The following is a 17,105-nucleotide window of genomic DNA, read 5'->3' as shown; positions in this document are numbered from 1 at the left end:
ATTGCATCATTAGACTGGATAACTAAACAGTAGCTTTGAATAATATTTTGAATAGTCACAGAACTCATTATTTTAAAGAGTATTAATATACCATAATTGAAATTTGCAATGGTACTCATTACAAAGCCAATTATTGATTTTCTACTAACATATTCCACCTGCTGCCAGCAAATATAAAACACATCCTGAGAGAGAAAATTGTTGCTTCAGTCAAATAATAGGAACAGGAGTATGCCATTCAGCCCCTTGAGCTTGTTCCGTCATTCAATTAGATCATGGCTGACCTACGTCTTAGCTCCATTTACCCGCCTGGTTTCCATATCCTTCAATACCGTTGCCCAACAAAACTCTATCAATATCAGTTTGGAAATTTTTGGGGGAAGAGTACTCTAAATGGGATCTAACCAGAGCTTTATGTAACTGTAACATAACTTCCACCCTATGGTATTCCAGCCCCCTTGTGATAAAGGCCAACATTCCATTAGCCTTTTAAATTATTTTTTGTACCTGTCCACTAGCTTTTAGTGATTTCTGTATTTGGACCCACTAAACCTCTCTGCTCCTGCACAGTTCTTAGGTTCTCACCATTTAAGGACTACATCATAATGAAGGACTACACTCTCACCAAATCTATGGTTACTGCTCATACAGTGTTAATCAAAGTGAGGGGAATTGTTTTTTTGGTAGTGCTGTGGTGTTGAGGGGAATGTTTTTTGGTAGTGCTGTGGTGTTGAGGGGAATGTTTTTTGGTAGTGCTGTGGTGTTGAGGGGAATGTTTTTTGGTAGTGCTGTGGTGTTGAGGGGAATGTTTTTTGGTAGTGCTGTGGTGTTGAGGGGAATGTTTTTTGGTACTAAAATGCAACATTGCTCCTTGGGATCCCAGATTTGTAAGTCTACCTGCTAGTACCACAAACCATTCAGCCATAGCATTAGCGAATACTTCAACAAACACTGCTGCCATAATTATGGGAAGTTCTATCGGTAGATGTTGATCTTGGAATTAAGTATCATTTAAAAAAGTTCTTGCTAATTGTAAACAAGAGCTGGCCTTGATGGGACACAGGGTGAAGATGACCCAGGCCCATAACAGTTTTCCAATGGTTAAGCTGGTCGTAGATGGTGTTTTAAAACAAATTAAAACAAAAATAAATTGGATAGCTAAGTTAGATGATCTTCGAATCTATCCCCAAAGAAATAATATACGTTAAGATCAACCTGAGGCAGCAGAAGACAGAAACACAGTCCCTTTCCTTCAGGATTGGCTTGAAGATAAACAAGAGCTACATTGAGATGTGCCACTCGAATAAGAATGAGCTCATTGGGTGCCAAGCGGGAATCCTGGGAGGTCAGAGAAGTTGCATTCTAATTGTGAACATCCTCCGCTTTCGACAAGAGGTTATCCTATGGAAAGCAACGCAATTAGAGGGATATATTTGGCAGAATAAAATAAGTTTCCACCTTCCTGAATTTGTCTTTGGAGTTTTTGAAGCTGTGGCAGATAATCATACCAATTCTGGCTAGCGTTGCATGTGAGTTACAACATTCAGTCTGCCCGAGTGTCCAAACAATAAAAATAATGGGTTCTCCAACTGTTGAATAGCTAAATTATGATATTTTCAAAAAAAGTGACAGGATCATTCTGCATGATAAATGTTGGACCCTAATTATTTTATGAAACAAGAAAAATTGAACGACCCTCGGTAAAAAGAAAAATCCTGTGTAGAATGTTGACAGAGGTGGTTTGTGAAAATCCCTAAAAATACAGTCGGAAGAGGATGAGATCTGCAAAGTCCATTTAAACAAAGTCTAATGCATATTTTTGTGCACCATTATTTTCCTTTCAGAATAGGCAATAGCACAAAAATAAAACTGGCATAAGGATTTCAGTTCCTCTTCCAGATGATGATTAGGCAGGATGACAACAGAGCCATCCATAACTCTCAGAAATGCGGAGGAAAATGATTCACATATAAAATCATCAATTTTTGGAGTGTGCTTTTGAGAAGGCAGGAGGTAAGCAAGTGACAATGATGAAAATTATAGATGCCCTCTTTCTCAAGTGAAAATTCGAAAAGCTCAAACTATTTGGGCTTCTTACCCCTCCCAGCATAAAAGCACATGATAAAGCTAATTGAAATAGGCTTCGAAAGATTATAAAGTCACAGTTGTATGATCTTGTAACTGCAAACACAAAAACAAGACATGGAATGTTGAACTGTTCTCCATGTACTTAGCCAGTAAAAAGAAACAAGTAATGTATTCACTACAAGCAAACACAACCATATAGCACATGAACAAGAAAGATCTCTATTTGTATTTTACCAGCAACCAGCGACAGAGGAGGGAGATAGAGTAGGTATAAATGGACATTTCGCATGAGGGTTCCAAAATGAGGGGATATAGATTAAGAGCAAGAGATTTAGGACAGAGAGCAGGAACTTTTTTTTACTTAGAGGGTTATAAGGCTGTGAAATGCACTACCAGAATTACTGATTGACACAGACCATGTCAACATTTATGACTGCTGCTATAAGACGCTAGATCCACAAACAGCATATTGCTGACATTTTGCAACTTCCAGAAAGAGTGAGCCATTCTATCAGATGATCTTAAATCAATCAAGTTCTAAGAAAATTTGCCCAGATATCTGTAAGATCTCAAGTTCAATTTCTCAATTAAATGCGAACCTTCAGCTCCCGGAAGACTATTCTGAACTTACTGGAAGTATTCTTTGCATACCTGCAAGAGAAAAATTGGATGAACCAACTGTCTAAGTTAAAGTCCTTCAATAGAGAAAGGCCACCACTTCTAGTTCTTCAAAAACTCTGGTAACCATTAAGAAAATTGGTCAGACTCACTATATTAAACCTCATGTACCTCTAATCAGGTGGCCGTATAACAGAAAATGTGTGCACTTGAGGCATCAATGACTAATTCAATCTCTGTCTTCTAGATGTACCACCTAAGTAAGCTGAGGCAATGTTACCATTCAAAACTTTTCTCTTTGGATGAATTCATTCCAGACATCTGCGTCAAGTACGGGCTGAAAACCTGCCTTTCCAGTAGCTAAATCCACTGCTCAGTTTAGTAATAGCCATACAGGCCAGGAAGCTCGCTGGTTCAATCCTTGGTCATTGCAGAGACAGGTATAATTGGCATCTGTGCCCCAGGTTAGGGAAAGGAAAAATCATAAGAGTTTCTGCTCCTGATCACTATCCAGGGACCTTTTGGTTGGAGGGATCAGTCAACGTGCCTGAAATTTTGAAAAAGCACACAAACTAGCTGAATCATGCAATGGATTTCTTTTATAAGAAAGCAAAATGATAAACCTTTTTGAATGTACAGCAATAAAAGATTGTCAGTAACAGAAGAAAATGAGGGAGGTAAAAAAAAAAATCATTTACACAGTACAGAGTGTCAGTCTGGGCTCAGTGACAGCACTCTCGCCACTGAGTCAGAAGGTCGCGGGTTCACGCCCAACTCGAGACTTGAGCACATAATCTATGCTGACCCTTCAGTGTAGTATTGAGGGAGTAATGAACTGTCGGAGGTGCTGTTTCAGATGAGACGTTAAACCAAAGAGCCCACACCACTATTCGAAGAGCAGGGAAGTTTTCCGGTGTTCTGGCCAAGATTTATATCCCTCAACCAACATCACCAAAACAGATTATCTGATCATTAATCTCAATGATACTTGTGGAACTTTGCTGTGTACAGATTGGCAACCATGTTTCACTACAGTACAACAGTGACTACATTTCAAAAGGTACTTACTTAATTGACTGTGAAGCGTCTTGGGATGTCCTTTGGTCATGAAAGGCCCTATATAAATGCAAGTTTGTTCTTTATTTATTGATAGATAGGAGTGTGCAGGGTTGCAGTGAGCTACAATTTTTGAAGGGACAGCATCCAGTGATTTTCTCAATTTTTAAAGTAATCTTCTATTTGGCTGTGGAGGTGGTATTTTCTAATTAAATATTTTAAGCCACAAATGGCAGCAGGCTCAAAAAAACTGCTCGAGACAACATAGCTCCATGGCACAGTAGACAAATTATGTTCAATGTACACAGAACCTACTAAGTACAGGTGCACTATCCCTTATCTGAAACCCTTGGGGCCAGATGTGTTTCGGAATTCGGAATTTTTCAGATTTCAGAACGGATGATGCTTATAAATGGACAAGAGACAGCCGTCGGGTTTACCCTACAACTACACCACTAGTGATGGATGCAAACCTGGCTAGGTAACCAGATTACTATAAAGAAATAGTTAACAGCAATGTTTCCTCAAAGTTGCACACGGCCACGCAGTAATCTGCAAACTCCCGTGCAAGCTGCTCAAGCTTTTACACTGGAAATACCGCGCATTGAAAGAAACAAGCCACATCGAACAATGCAGCCCACGGGGAACATTGTAAAGTCAGATTTACTGTTTACCTAATTTACTCATCAAAAATATACAATGTTTCAGTGCAACAATTTATACAAAGTATGAATACAACAAGTATTGTGAACATTTAAGGGTCAGTTATTTTAAAGCACAAGAAATCTCAACCATTTTCCTATCCGTTTAAGTATCTCCCCACTGAGTGACGCTCCACGAAAAAACTTTCGGTTTTCAGAGCTTTTCGAATTTCGGAATTGCGGATAAGGGATAGTTGACCTGTACTTTCTAGGATCTACTGGTTAAGATATGACAAATATACTTCAGTGCACTAATGGTTAACTCCATCTATCACGAAGTTTGTGGTTGGCGATTATGTGGTGCAGTTGTCCTTCCGCATAGAGGAGCTTAGGTTTGTATCCAGCTCAGACTGGGAATCAACATCTTCTTTCTCTGCTGCCTTCAACAGTCCAATGTGCAATCAGCCCGAGCAGTCACAACCCAGTCACTCATCGGCACAGGTCCACAAAACAGCACAAATTGGGAATCACATTCACAAAACCCATAATGATGGCTTGCGTGGAAAACGGGAAAAAAATTCCACTGGAGGAGTAGTTTTTTTTTTCCTGAGGTTCAAGTTGGGGTTAACACTGGGGCAGAATAGAGACACCTTTACTCAACACATTGCCGTGTTATTCTGAACTGCAAGTATTTGATACTGATACCGATTGCTTTGACTTCATTTACTTTGACAACAACTTGCATTTGTATAGCGCCTTTAACGTAGAAAAACATCCCAAGGTACTTCACAGAAGCGTAATCAGACAAAAATGGAAGCCGAGTCAAAGGAGGAGCTATCGGGAGGGATGACTAAAAGTTTGGTCACAGAGGTGGGTTTTAAGAAAAGTCTTGAAGGAGAGAGAGGTGGCGTGGTTAGAGAGGGAATTCCAGAGCGTAGGACCTAGACAGTTGAAGGCACAGCCGATGTTGAGGTGGGGTGGGGGAGGAGACGAGGCGCATGGGGAATGGGTGCATAATATATATCCAAGTGTAATATATCCAAGCTATCGATACAAAGCTAGGTGGGAAAGTAAGCTGCGAGTAGGACACAAAGAGGCTGCAAAGGGATATAGACCGGTTAAGTGATTGGGCCAGAAGGTGGCAGATAGAATATCATATGGAGAAGTTTGAAATTATCTACTTTGCTAGGAAGAATGAAAAAGCAGAATATTTTTTAAAACTGCGAGAGACTAGTAAATGTTGGTATTCAGAGGGATTTGGCTGTCCTTGTACATGAATCACAGAGAGTTAACATGCAGGTACAGCAAGCAATTAGGAAGGCAAATGGTATGTTAGCTTTAGTGAAAGGGGGTTGGAGTATAAGAGTAAGGAAGTCTTGCTACAATTATATAGGGGGATTTGGCGAGACCATGCCTGGAGTACTGTGTACAGTTTTGGTCTCCTTACCCAAGGAAGGATATACTTGCCTTAGAAGGGGTGCAATAAAGGTTCACTAGATTGATTCCTGGGATGAGAGAGCTGTCCTGAGGGGAGATTGAGTAGAATGGGCCTATATTCTCTGGAGTTTAGAAGAATGAGAGGTGGAGAAATTTGTTCACTCAAATGTTTGTGAATCTTTGGAATTCTCTACCCCAGAGGGCTGTGGATGCTCAGTTGGTGAGTATATTCAAGACCAAGATCGATAGATTTTTGGACAATAAGGGAATCAAGGGATATGGCGGGAAAGTGGAGTTGATGTAGAAAATCAGATCAGCCATGATCTTAATGAATGGTGGAGCAGGCTTGAGGAGCCAGATGGCCTACTCCTGCTCTTATATCTTATTTTCTTAAAAGAGGACAGAGTTGGAAGAATCCAGTTCTCAGAGGGTTGTCGGCCTGGAGGGAGTTACAGAGATAAGGATGGGCAAGACCATGAAAGGATTTAAACACAAGGATCAGAATTTTAAATTTGAGACATTGGGGTATCAGGAGCCATTGTATGTCACTAAGAAAAGGGGTGCAAAGCACCATAAAAATAGCAATATTACAAATAAGACAACACACACACAATGAGCTTAGCCTGGTAAAGATTTAACCTCCGCAAAGCACATGCATTAAAGTGTTTGTGTTAATAAGAAAACTTGAGGAATCCAAATCAATTCATCAAGCTCCGTCAGCAGCCAAGCTGACTATGCCAAATGATTTGGGTTAGTTTCAGGGAAAGATCTGCCTTCTCGGGAAGGTACCACGGTCATATTGTGGGTTCCAAAATCTCCAGTCATGGTTCTCTGGCTCACCAGACAACAATCTGTATGACAACTGGCCTTTGGTACCTGAATTTCAGGAAGACCTACAGAACCTGAGAACAGGGGAAATGAAAAGATTGCTGACCTTAGTAAAGGGGTGGCCAGAAATAGTAATTTGTTCCATAGGCAGAATTTAGCATATAATCTTCATGACCAGACTGGATAGCAGAAGTGATTTCATCCCACATAGCATGTTTAAGTGGTCCTCTGAGCCTCTTGGATAAGTGTGGATTCATTAAGGAAAGCCAGCAGATTTGTTAAAGGTAAATCGTGTTTAACTAACTTGATTTGAGTTTTTTGATGAGGTAACAGAGAGGGTTGATGAGGGCAATGCGGTTGATGTGGTGTACATGGACTTATAAAAGGCGTTTGATAAAGTGCCACATAATAGGCTTGCCAGCAAAGTAGAAGCCCATGGAATAAAAGGGACAGTGGCAGCTTCAGAGCTGTCAAACGATGACATTTCATCTGTCAAAAGCTCTTGACAGATGAAACGGCACTCGCTGATGTCACCTGTAACTGGCTTTCCCTTAATTGGCCTGCTAAGCCCGCTGGGCGGGCTTAACAAGGTCAATCAAGGGAAAATAGCGTGGGTTGGCCACAAGTCGATGGAGGCGGGACTAACACCCAAAATGTGGGAGTCCCGCCTCCAAAAGCTCCCCATTGACAAAATCCAGCCCGTAGAGTACAAAAACAAGGAAGTTATGTTGAACCTTTATAAAACACTGGTTCAGCTTGAACTGGAGTATTGTGTCCAATTCTGGGCACCGCACTTTAGGAAGCATGTGAAGGCCTTAGAGAGGGTGCAGCAAAGATTTACAAAAATGGTTCCAGGGATGAGGGACTTCAGTTACGTGGATAGACTGGAGAAGCTGGGGTTGTTCTCCTTAGAGCAGAGAAGGTTGAGAGATTTGATAGAGGTGTTCAAAATCATGAGGGGTCTAGACAGAATAGATAGAGAGAAACTGTTCCAATTGGCAGAAGGGTCAAGAGCCAGATTTAAGGTGATTGGCAGAAGAACCAAAGTGACATGAGGAAAAACTTTTTACGCAGCGAGTGGTTAGGATCTGGAATTCACTGCCTGAAAGGGTGGTGGAGGCAGATTCAATTGTGGCTTTCAAAAGGAAATTGGATAGGTACCTGAAGGAAAAATTGTTACTATCCTCCCATGGGCAGAAGAGACCTTCCCAGGAGATCAACGCAGCCTGGTTGCACGTTGCACAGGAGGACACAAGCAGGAGGCCCAGGCTGCAGTGTTGCAAACCGTTCAATGATCTGAGTAGATAACGAAACGTTAATGCTAAGCCACACAACCTCATCCTGCTGTGCCACTCATCACATCCACATCACTCTGCCTTCCCTACCCTACTCCTGTACATCTTTACTCACACCAATTTACTTACCTAACACCTCCACCCAACCCTCTCTATCTACATTATCACTTCCCCATCTCACTAGCCACCCCTCACACTCACCCTCATCCAACTGCAAGCATACGAACTAACAACACATAAGGATAGGCACTTCGGTGCTTTAGCCAATGTTCATGTGAAGTTTCTGTTAATGTGTTGTCAAACATTGAAATCTATATTTTCAACACTTTACCTTATTGGACAGATCTGTGCTTAGTGAGTTCCAGTGAATGTTGAGACATAACTCTTCCCCCCGCCCCCCCAATTGTGATGAGTGTGAAAGGAATGGCTTGGACATTGTAGGGATGCTTTATGGTGCTGGTATGGGGTGGTGTCAACCTGGCGCATCATGTGGCAGCCAGGATGTACAGCGTCAAGTGAAGTAAATCTGGCCCTGGTGATGCCATCGCTGGCCTCCCGGGCAGCAATGTTGTCGGGTGCTGATGCCCTGTGTCCTGTGCAACATCAGGTGATTGCGGAGAAGGTTTGTGCTGTTGTTGGTAATAGAAACATAGAAGATAGGAGCAGGAGTAGGCCATTCGGCCCCTCGAGCCTGCTCCGCCATTCAATGACATCATGGATGATCGTCCAAATTCAGTACCCTGTTCCTGCCTTCTCTCCATATCCCTTGATCCCCCTAGCCTTAAGAAATATATCCAACTCCTTCTTGAATATATTTAATGAATTGGCCTCTACTGCCTTCTTTGGTAGAGAATTCCACAGGTTCACCACTCTCTGGGTGAAGAAATTCCTCCTCATCTCTGTCCTAAATGGCTTACCCCTTATCCTTAGACTGTGACCCCTGGTTCTGGACTCCCCGACCATCGGGAACATCCTTCCAGTATCTAGTCTGTCTAGTCCTGTTAGAATTTTATTAGTTTCAATGAGATCCCCTCTCATTCTTCTAAACTCCAGCGAGTACAAGCCCAATCGACCCAATCTCTCCTCATACGTCATTCCTGCCATCCCAGGTATCAGCCTCGTGAATCTTCGCTGCACTCCTTCCATAGCAAGAACATCCTTCCTCAGATAAGGCGACCAAAACTGCACACAATACTCAAGGTGTGGTCTCACCAAGACCCTGTACAACTGCAGCAAGACATCCTTGTTCCTGTACTCAAAGCCTCTCGCTACGAAGGTCAACATACCATTTGCCTTCTTAACCACCTGCTGCACCTGCATGCTTACTTTCAGCGACTGGTGCACAAGGATGCCCAGGTCTCGTTGCACTTCCCCTTCTCCCAATCTATTGCCATTCAGATAATAATCTGCCTTCCTGTTTTTGACACCAAAGTGGATAACCTCGCATTTATCCACGTTATATTGCATCTGCCATGCTTCTGCCCAATTACCCAACCTGTCCAAATCATACTGGAGTTTCTCGGTATCCTCCTCACAGCACACACGCCCACCCAGCTTTGTGTCGTCTGCAAACTTGGAGATATTACATCTAGTTCCCTCATCCAGATCATTAATATATATTGTGAATAGCTGGGGTCCAAGGACCGATCCCTGCGGTACCCCACTAGTCACTGCCTGCCACTCGGAAAGAGAGCCATTTATTCCAACTCTTTGCTTTCCGTCTGCCAACCTGTTCTCTATCCAAGTCAATACCTTGCCCCCAATCCCATGTGCCTTAACTTTACACGCTAATCTCTTATGCGGGACCTTATCGAAAGCCTTTTGAAAATCCAAATACACCACATCCACTGGTTCTCCCTTATCTATTTTACCAGTTACATCCTCAAAAAATTCCAGTAGATTAGTCAAGCACGATTTACCTTTTGTAAATCCATGTTGACTTTGTCCGATCCGGTCACTTTTTTCCCCAAGTGTTCTGCTATTACATCCTTTATAATGGACTCTAGCATTTTCCCCACTACTGATGTCAGGCTTACCGGTCTGTAATTCCCCGTTTTCTCTCTACCACCCTTTTTGAATAGTGGGGTAACATTAGCTACCCGCCAATCCATGGGTAGTGTTCCAGAGTCTATCGAATTTTGGAAGATGACCCGCAATGCATCTACTATTTCTAGGGCCACTTCCTTAAGTACCCTAGGATGTAGATTATCAGGCCCTGGTGATTTATCAGCCCTCAATCCCATCAATTTCCCTAACACCATTTCCCTACAAATACTGATTTCTATCAGTTCCTCCCTGTCATTAGACCCTATGTTCCCCGACATCTTTGGGAGGTTATTTGTGTCCTCCTTTGTGAAGACAGAACCAAAGTATGTATTTAATTGGTCTGCCATTTCTTTGTTCCCCATTATAAATTCCCCCGATTCTGACTGCAAGGGACCTACGCTTGACTTCACCAATCTTTTTCTCTTTACATATCTATAAAAGCTTTTACAGTCAGTTTTTATGATCCCTGAAAGCTTACTCTCATACTCTATTTTCCCCCTTTTAATTAATCCCTTTGTCAAATCCTAAACTGCTCCCAATCCTCAGGTTTACTGCTTTTTCTGGCCAATTTATATGTCCTCTCCTTGGATCTTATGCTATGCTATCCCTAATTTCCCTTGTTAGCCACGGTTGAGTCACCTTTTTTGTTTTATTTTTATGCCAAATTCGGATGAACAAATTTTGTAGTTCATCCATGCGATCTTTGAATGTTTGCCATTGCCCATCCACCGTCAACCCTTTGAGTGTCATTCCCCAATCAATCCTACCCAACTCGCGCCTCATACCATCGTAGTCTCATTTAAATTCAGGACCCTAGTCTCCGAGTCAACTGTTTCACTCTCCATCTTAATGAAGAATTCTATATTATGATCGCTCTGACCAAAGGGGCCTCGCACAACAAGATTGCTAATTAATCCTGTCTCATTACATAATACCCAGTCTAAGATGGCCTGATCTCCAGTTGGTTCCTCGACATATTGGTTCAGGAAACCATCCCATATACACTCCAGGAATTCCTCCTCCACAGTATTGTTACTAATTTGGTTAGCCCAATCTATATGTAGATTAAAGTCACCCATGATAACTGCTGTGCCCTTATTGCACGCTTCTCTAATTTCCCGTTTGATGCCATCCCCGACCTCCGCATTACTGTTTGGAGGTCTATATACCACTCCCACTAACGTTTTCTGCCCCTTGGTATTTTTCAGTTCTACCCATACAGATTCCACATCATCAGAGCTAATATCCTTCCTTTCAATTGTGTTAATCCCCTCTTTAACTAGCAATGCTACCCCACCTCCTTTTCCTTTTTGCCTATCTTTCCTGAATATTGAATATCCCGGGATATTGAGTTCCCAGCCTTGGCCACCCTGGAGCAATGTTTCCGTAATCCCAATCATATCATATTAGTTTACCTCTATTTGCGCAGCTAATTCATCCACCTTATTACGAATGCTCCTTGCATTAAGACACAAAGCCTTCAGGCTTGTTTTTTTAATGCTCTTAGATCTTTTAGAATTATTATTTACTGTGGCCATGTTTGATTTAAATCCTTGATTTCTGTGCCTGCCACTTTTGTTTTTCTCCTTCCTATCTTTTGCTTTTATCCTTGTTTCCCTTTCCTCTGTCTCTCCGCTCAGGTTCCCAACCCCCCTGCCATTTTAGTTTAAACCCTCCTCCAGAGCATTAGCAAACACTCCCCCTAGGACATCGGTCCCGGCCCTACCCAGGTGCAAACCGTCCGTTTTGTACTGGTCCCACCTCCCCCAGAACCGGTTCCAATGTCCCAGAAATTTGAATCCCTCCCCCTTGCACCATTCCTCTAGCCACGTATTAACCTGAAATATCTTTCTATTTCTATTCTGACTAGCATGTGGCACTGGGAGCAATCCTGAGATTACTACCTTTGAGGCCCTATTTTTTAATTTACCTCCTAACTCCCTATATTCAGCTTTTAGGACCTCATCCCGGTTTTTACCTGTATCGTTGGTACCTATATGCACCACGACAACTGGCTGTTCACCCTCCCCTTCCAAAATGTTCTGCAGCCGCTCTGAGACATCCTTGACCCTTGCACCAGGGAGGCAACACACCATCCTGGAGTCTTGTTTGCGGCCGTAGAAACGCCTATCTATTCCCCTTACAATAGAATCCCCTATCACTGTAGCTCTCCCAGTCTTTTTCCTCCCATCCTGTGCAGCAGAACCACCCCTGGCGCCAGGAAGTTGGCTCCTGCTACCTTCCCCTGGTAAGCCATCTTCCCCATCAGTATCCAAAGCGGTGTATCTGTTTGAGAGGGGGATGGCCACAGGGGACCCCTGCACTACCTGCCTGCACCTACTACTCTGCCTGTTGGTCACCCGTTCCCTCTCTGCCTGTGCCAACTTTACCTGCGGTGTGACCAACTGATCAAACGTGCTATTCACGACGTCCTCAGCATCGCGAATGGTCCAGTATGTATCCAATCGCTGCTCCAGCACTGTAATGCGGTCTGCCAGTAGCTGCAGCTGGACACACTTCCTGCACACATGGTTGTCAGGGACACAGGAAGTGTCCCTGAGTTCCCACATAGCGCAGGAGGAGCATACCACGGCACCGGGCTGTCCTGCCATGACTTACCCTTTAATTAATTGCAATTAAATTAAACAAATGAATCCCACCAATTTCACTACAGTTAAATGATATATTTAAGGGCCCTGGTTTACAAACTGTCCCTGCTACACCACAGAGACCTTAAAAACTATAAACCACAGAGTTAAAGTTTTAAAGAGAGAGAAATACTCCCAACCAATCACCTACCTGCTTTGTGGTGATGTCACACCTCGATTACTTTTTACTTCGCTCCCTCCGAGATTGGTACGCTCTGAGGCCTACCCGTGCCTCGGGCTTACCTTTTATAGGTCGCTGCTGGGGCTGATCATGGAAGGATTCAGAAGACCAAGGTGAGATTTTTTCAAGGGCCCCGATGTTGCTGAAGTTGAGATGACAGAAGTGATCTGTCAATGGTGAGAGCTTGCTCCAAGGAGGTGACAGTGGATAGAGAGTTTACTCCAAACACTTTCAAACCAAAGTCCTGAAGGCTCAAGCTTCTGACATTGGAGAGTGACCAGCTGTGAAATGGTAGCTTTCATACCACTTTTGCAGCTGTCACCTATTCACAGCAATGGGGAGACATAGAGAATCCGACCTATTTACCAGACGTGATCTCCGAACGACGTGAACTTTGTTAAAAAAGTGGTAAAATAGAAAATAGGCTGGCAAAATAGTAGTTAACAAGCGTTTAATAAGCATTTAACTATCTTAAATGCCTCCCCTGCCACTTGGATGTCAGGTCCGTTTTGAAATCGCAGACCCGACACTTTGGAAACTTACATGGAGGCGGGTTTGGAGCAGGCTCCGAACCTGGTCAATCATTTCGATTTTGACAGCGGACCCGCCTCCGAACCCGCCTTCTGAGGTTACCAATACATTGCACCGATAGAGCAACATTAATTTTAGCACCCTGAGGAAACATTGGTCATTGCAAAACCTAGAAGGTACAGGGTACCAGTTGTAAGCTGTGCCATATTCCCATAACTGCTGAAAAGCTCAAAATCATGGCATGTGGCAACCCAAAAAGGTCCAAGAGGATTGACTCGGTCTTCTGGGCTCCAGGTCAAAGATTCACCCTGGAAGGCAGGGAAATGTAAAACTCCAGAGGAATGCAAAGTCTCAATCACTACTGCCTTTTTCATTGTTGGAATGATAAAGGCAGGTTGAGACCTGATGAAAACCAGATTAAGTCTTTTTCATACTGCTTCTGACAAAAATCAGGATTACTCCAGTGAAGAGCTAGCTCAGATATGATTGGTCAAATGGCCTTCTTCTGTGGTGAAAACTTCTATGGTTCTAAGTCTCAAAAAGGCTGGAAATAGTGCCATGGAGGAAATAAAACACACAAACCCCAATGAAAATAAAAACTCAGTTTGGAGCTCAGAATGTGCACATAGTAGTTGTAGGCAGTAAGGCAGAGTAAATGAACTGACATTTACCATTAAGCAGCAACTGTGTACTGAGTCCTAAAAGGAGGCATACATGCATTTGTAAAGTATGCAAAACCTGATCTGAGTAAAACCGAATGATGCATTTATCATTTTTAACTTTGTGTGAAAGATGCTTACTTATCACTTTATATCTCCCACGTCGGTTTTTAAAAACAATTAAAATCAGATTTGTTTTGGGGCAGTTTGGCATGCAAAGATTTATTTGCCAAATTTGTTACGATGAATTCATTGCACATCAACATATGGCAAGATACACAGATTTCAACACAAGCATTTTCAATAGGTAATCATGGTCTGAAAACAAGTGATCATTTCTAACAAAAGTTTAAATCGTTAAGGAAACAATTTGGTACTTTTAGAACATGGGTACAATTTCTGACATGCACTTTTGAAAGGAGCCAGAAATCTGATGGAAGGAACTGATCAAAGTTTGGTAAACTCATGATTTGGATTTTCATATTATTAATGGGCAATTGCTATATATGATTTATGCAGATAGCTTCCAGGATGGTCTGTAGCCAATAAAATATCAATTAGCAAGTTAAGTTAAATCATAAAAAGGCATTATAAATTTATTCAGGTTACGAATTTAGTGGTCCTCGACAAACAGACGGAGACACAGAAACCAAGAATAACTAACAGAATCAGAATGTCGCATTCACAATTGCATAGTAACATACTAATTATTGAAATTTGATAGTACAATATAAAGTGCTCATTTATCAAGGCCTTCCACTGTTCACATTTAGTACTTTAGATGAAGTGGTATAACTGATTTAAATATAAAACCACAAGAAAAATCTGTTTTAATTGAACAAAATATTGTTCTTAAAGTAAAACTGCTGTGTCTTGGAAAATTGGAGCTTCAAATATAACTGTTAAAAGGAAAATGGCAACTAATGCTCAATTTATAAATGATGATAGAACAGAGTTGGTCATGCCAAAAGCAACTAACTTAAATTACAATAATGCAACATTGGATTGGATATAGTCAAATATCGATGTTTTAAAAAAAACTTACAGAAACAGGAGATGTTATTTTAGTGCACTGGAGAGAATCCTATTCAAAACAAATCTTTTTGAAGAAATTGGCTTTCATTACAGCTGTTACATGGTAATAACAGTGATTATTGTTCAGACTGAATTCAGTCACCATTCAAATTGTGGCCAAAACAGCTTACAGCCAGTTCACCTTTCCACTACCACATATTCCTTCTGGTTTCAATTATGTGTCACAAAAAGAATACAAACATCTTTCACTAACATCACCCCTCTTCCTTCCCCACATGAAAATAGTCGAACTGTGATCTGAACAGTGGTTCTAGGCTGCAATCTTTCTGTAGCCACTAACTGCTTGTCTCTAATGTTCAACCCTAACAAACACCCATCATCATTGGTAGAGGTAATTTGTAAAATTACCTGGTGCTGGCAGGCAGGGCTGTGGGACTGGTCTGGGCTGGCATCAGGGGGCTTCCTCCGCCCACTACTCTGATTTAGATGAACCAACAGCTTCAGCTATAATTATTGATCCATTAGAGGACAGCAGTAGCTCTCTAATACACACTTTGCCATTTCCTTCTTCTGAGACAGGTCAAAACATCACTAGCCATGCTAATTCCCTTCAAATCTGGCTTCAATTTATTTAGAGATCTTTTCTAACCTTTCGTTTAATCAACACCAGTGCTTATACAGCACTCAACAAATAGCAGTAAATACAGATTTTGACTTCAGGAACAGTCAAACATGGAGTAACGTAGGTCAAGTACTAGTCTCTGTTTAGTTGACAAATGCTTTGCTAATCCAATCACTGGCTGAGAAAACTACATGCCATCAGCCAACTGACCTGACCTAAGCTATCCTAGATTTCACATGGGTAAGATTTAGAAAGATGTTTATCCCAAGCATTGACCTAGCCAAGACCTTGTTCGTGCCAGGCTGGCATTCTGGTAAACTGGAGTGAAAATGCTTGGCTCAAATCAGTAACACGTGCCTCTAACTAATACAAACCATCATTTAGAAATGAAGTGCATTGCAAGGATCAGTAGTGCTCCAGGATATTATTACAACAAACTGGGGGAGATGTTAGCCAGATATTATCAGCATTTGTGGATGTATTTCATGTGTGCAGTTAACATTTTTAGCTGCTGCTAAATAAATGCAATTTCAGTGTATTTTTAGGAATTTGCTGTGGAAACAAATGTTCAATTACCCATTTCATGGCTGATTGAGCTCTTTTAGAAAAAGATGCTGTAGGTCTCTTGAAGACCTATGTCATTTATTAGATGTGTGTGTGTGTGTGTGTGTGTGTGTGTGTGTGTGTGTGTGTGTGTGTGTGTATACAGTGTCTGGAAAATTGGGCCCAGAAATAAATTAGCAAGGTTTTATGTTACAAGCTAAATGCTTCAAAATAAAATAAAAATGAAATGACAAGCCAGTCATTAACAATTATTCCAATCTTTTGTTGGTATTTTATTTTGGTGCAGAGAAATTTGAGCGTCAGGTACAATAGCATTTTTACACATTAATTAAAAAAAAAAACAACCAAATCATTCTGGTTGAACCAGAGAAATGTTACTTTCTGGGAAAGATGCTTACATATATACCTTTATTACATCTCCCACATTACATTTTTGAACCAGTACTTAATTCTGAATGGCCTATTAAGTGCTCCTGTCAGTTTTACTGTTGGTTAACTGTGAACACAGAATAATTAGACTATAAAGGGATTTTGACCATTCTGCTTAACAGACAACTTTGGCGACAACACCCAATGCATGTCACCAGAGCACATATACTCTCCCGAAAAGTCAATCTACTGGGGGCAATACGAAATCTTTAGATACAAGGTTATTATTTATAGAAGAGTAATTTAAATACCACAGCACATAGAGCATTGCAAGGGATAAATCCTTTACATTGACAGTATTTGTTCTAATTTTTGATGTTTCAAATCAACAACAACTTGCATTTATATAGCGCCTTTAACGTAGTAAAATATCCCAAGACTCTTGAATCACAATCAGAAGTCAAGTAGTTACAGAATAATAAATAAA

At 41.5% G+C, this 17,105-nt stretch overlaps 1 protein-coding gene and 1 long non-coding RNA gene across 7 annotated transcripts in view; one reads left to right on the top strand and one right to left on the bottom strand.

Annotated features, from left to right (window-relative positions):
- Positions 1 to 17,105, bottom strand: part of cdin1 (CDAN1 interacting nuclease 1) — a 165,146-nt gene that overhangs the window by 15,574 nt on the left and 132,467 nt on the right. The gene's annotated exons all lie outside the window — the stretch shown is intronic.
- The window catches only part of LOC147109482 (uncharacterized), an 88,246-nt gene that overhangs the window by 70,600 nt on the left and 541 nt on the right, over positions 1 to 17,105 (top strand). The window contains exon 3 of one of the 2 annotated variants that reach the window (XR_015080295.1): positions 1,845 to 2,013. The exons of the other annotated variant lie outside the window; for it this stretch is intronic. This is a non-coding gene — a long non-coding RNA (uncharacterized LOC147109482). The remainder of the gene's footprint in view (positions 1 to 1,844; positions 2,014 to 17,105) is intronic. 2 annotated transcript variants of the gene reach the window in all.

This window comes from Somniosus microcephalus, chromosome 12 (genome assembly GCF_052327205.1).
Source record: "Somniosus microcephalus isolate GS21.2 chromosome 12, FLI_Smic_1.0, whole genome shotgun sequence".
NCBI classification, from domain to species: domain Eukaryota; kingdom Metazoa; phylum Chordata; class Chondrichthyes; order Squaliformes; family Somniosidae; genus Somniosus; species Somniosus microcephalus.
This window is presented reverse-complemented; position numbering and strand designations above follow the sequence as displayed.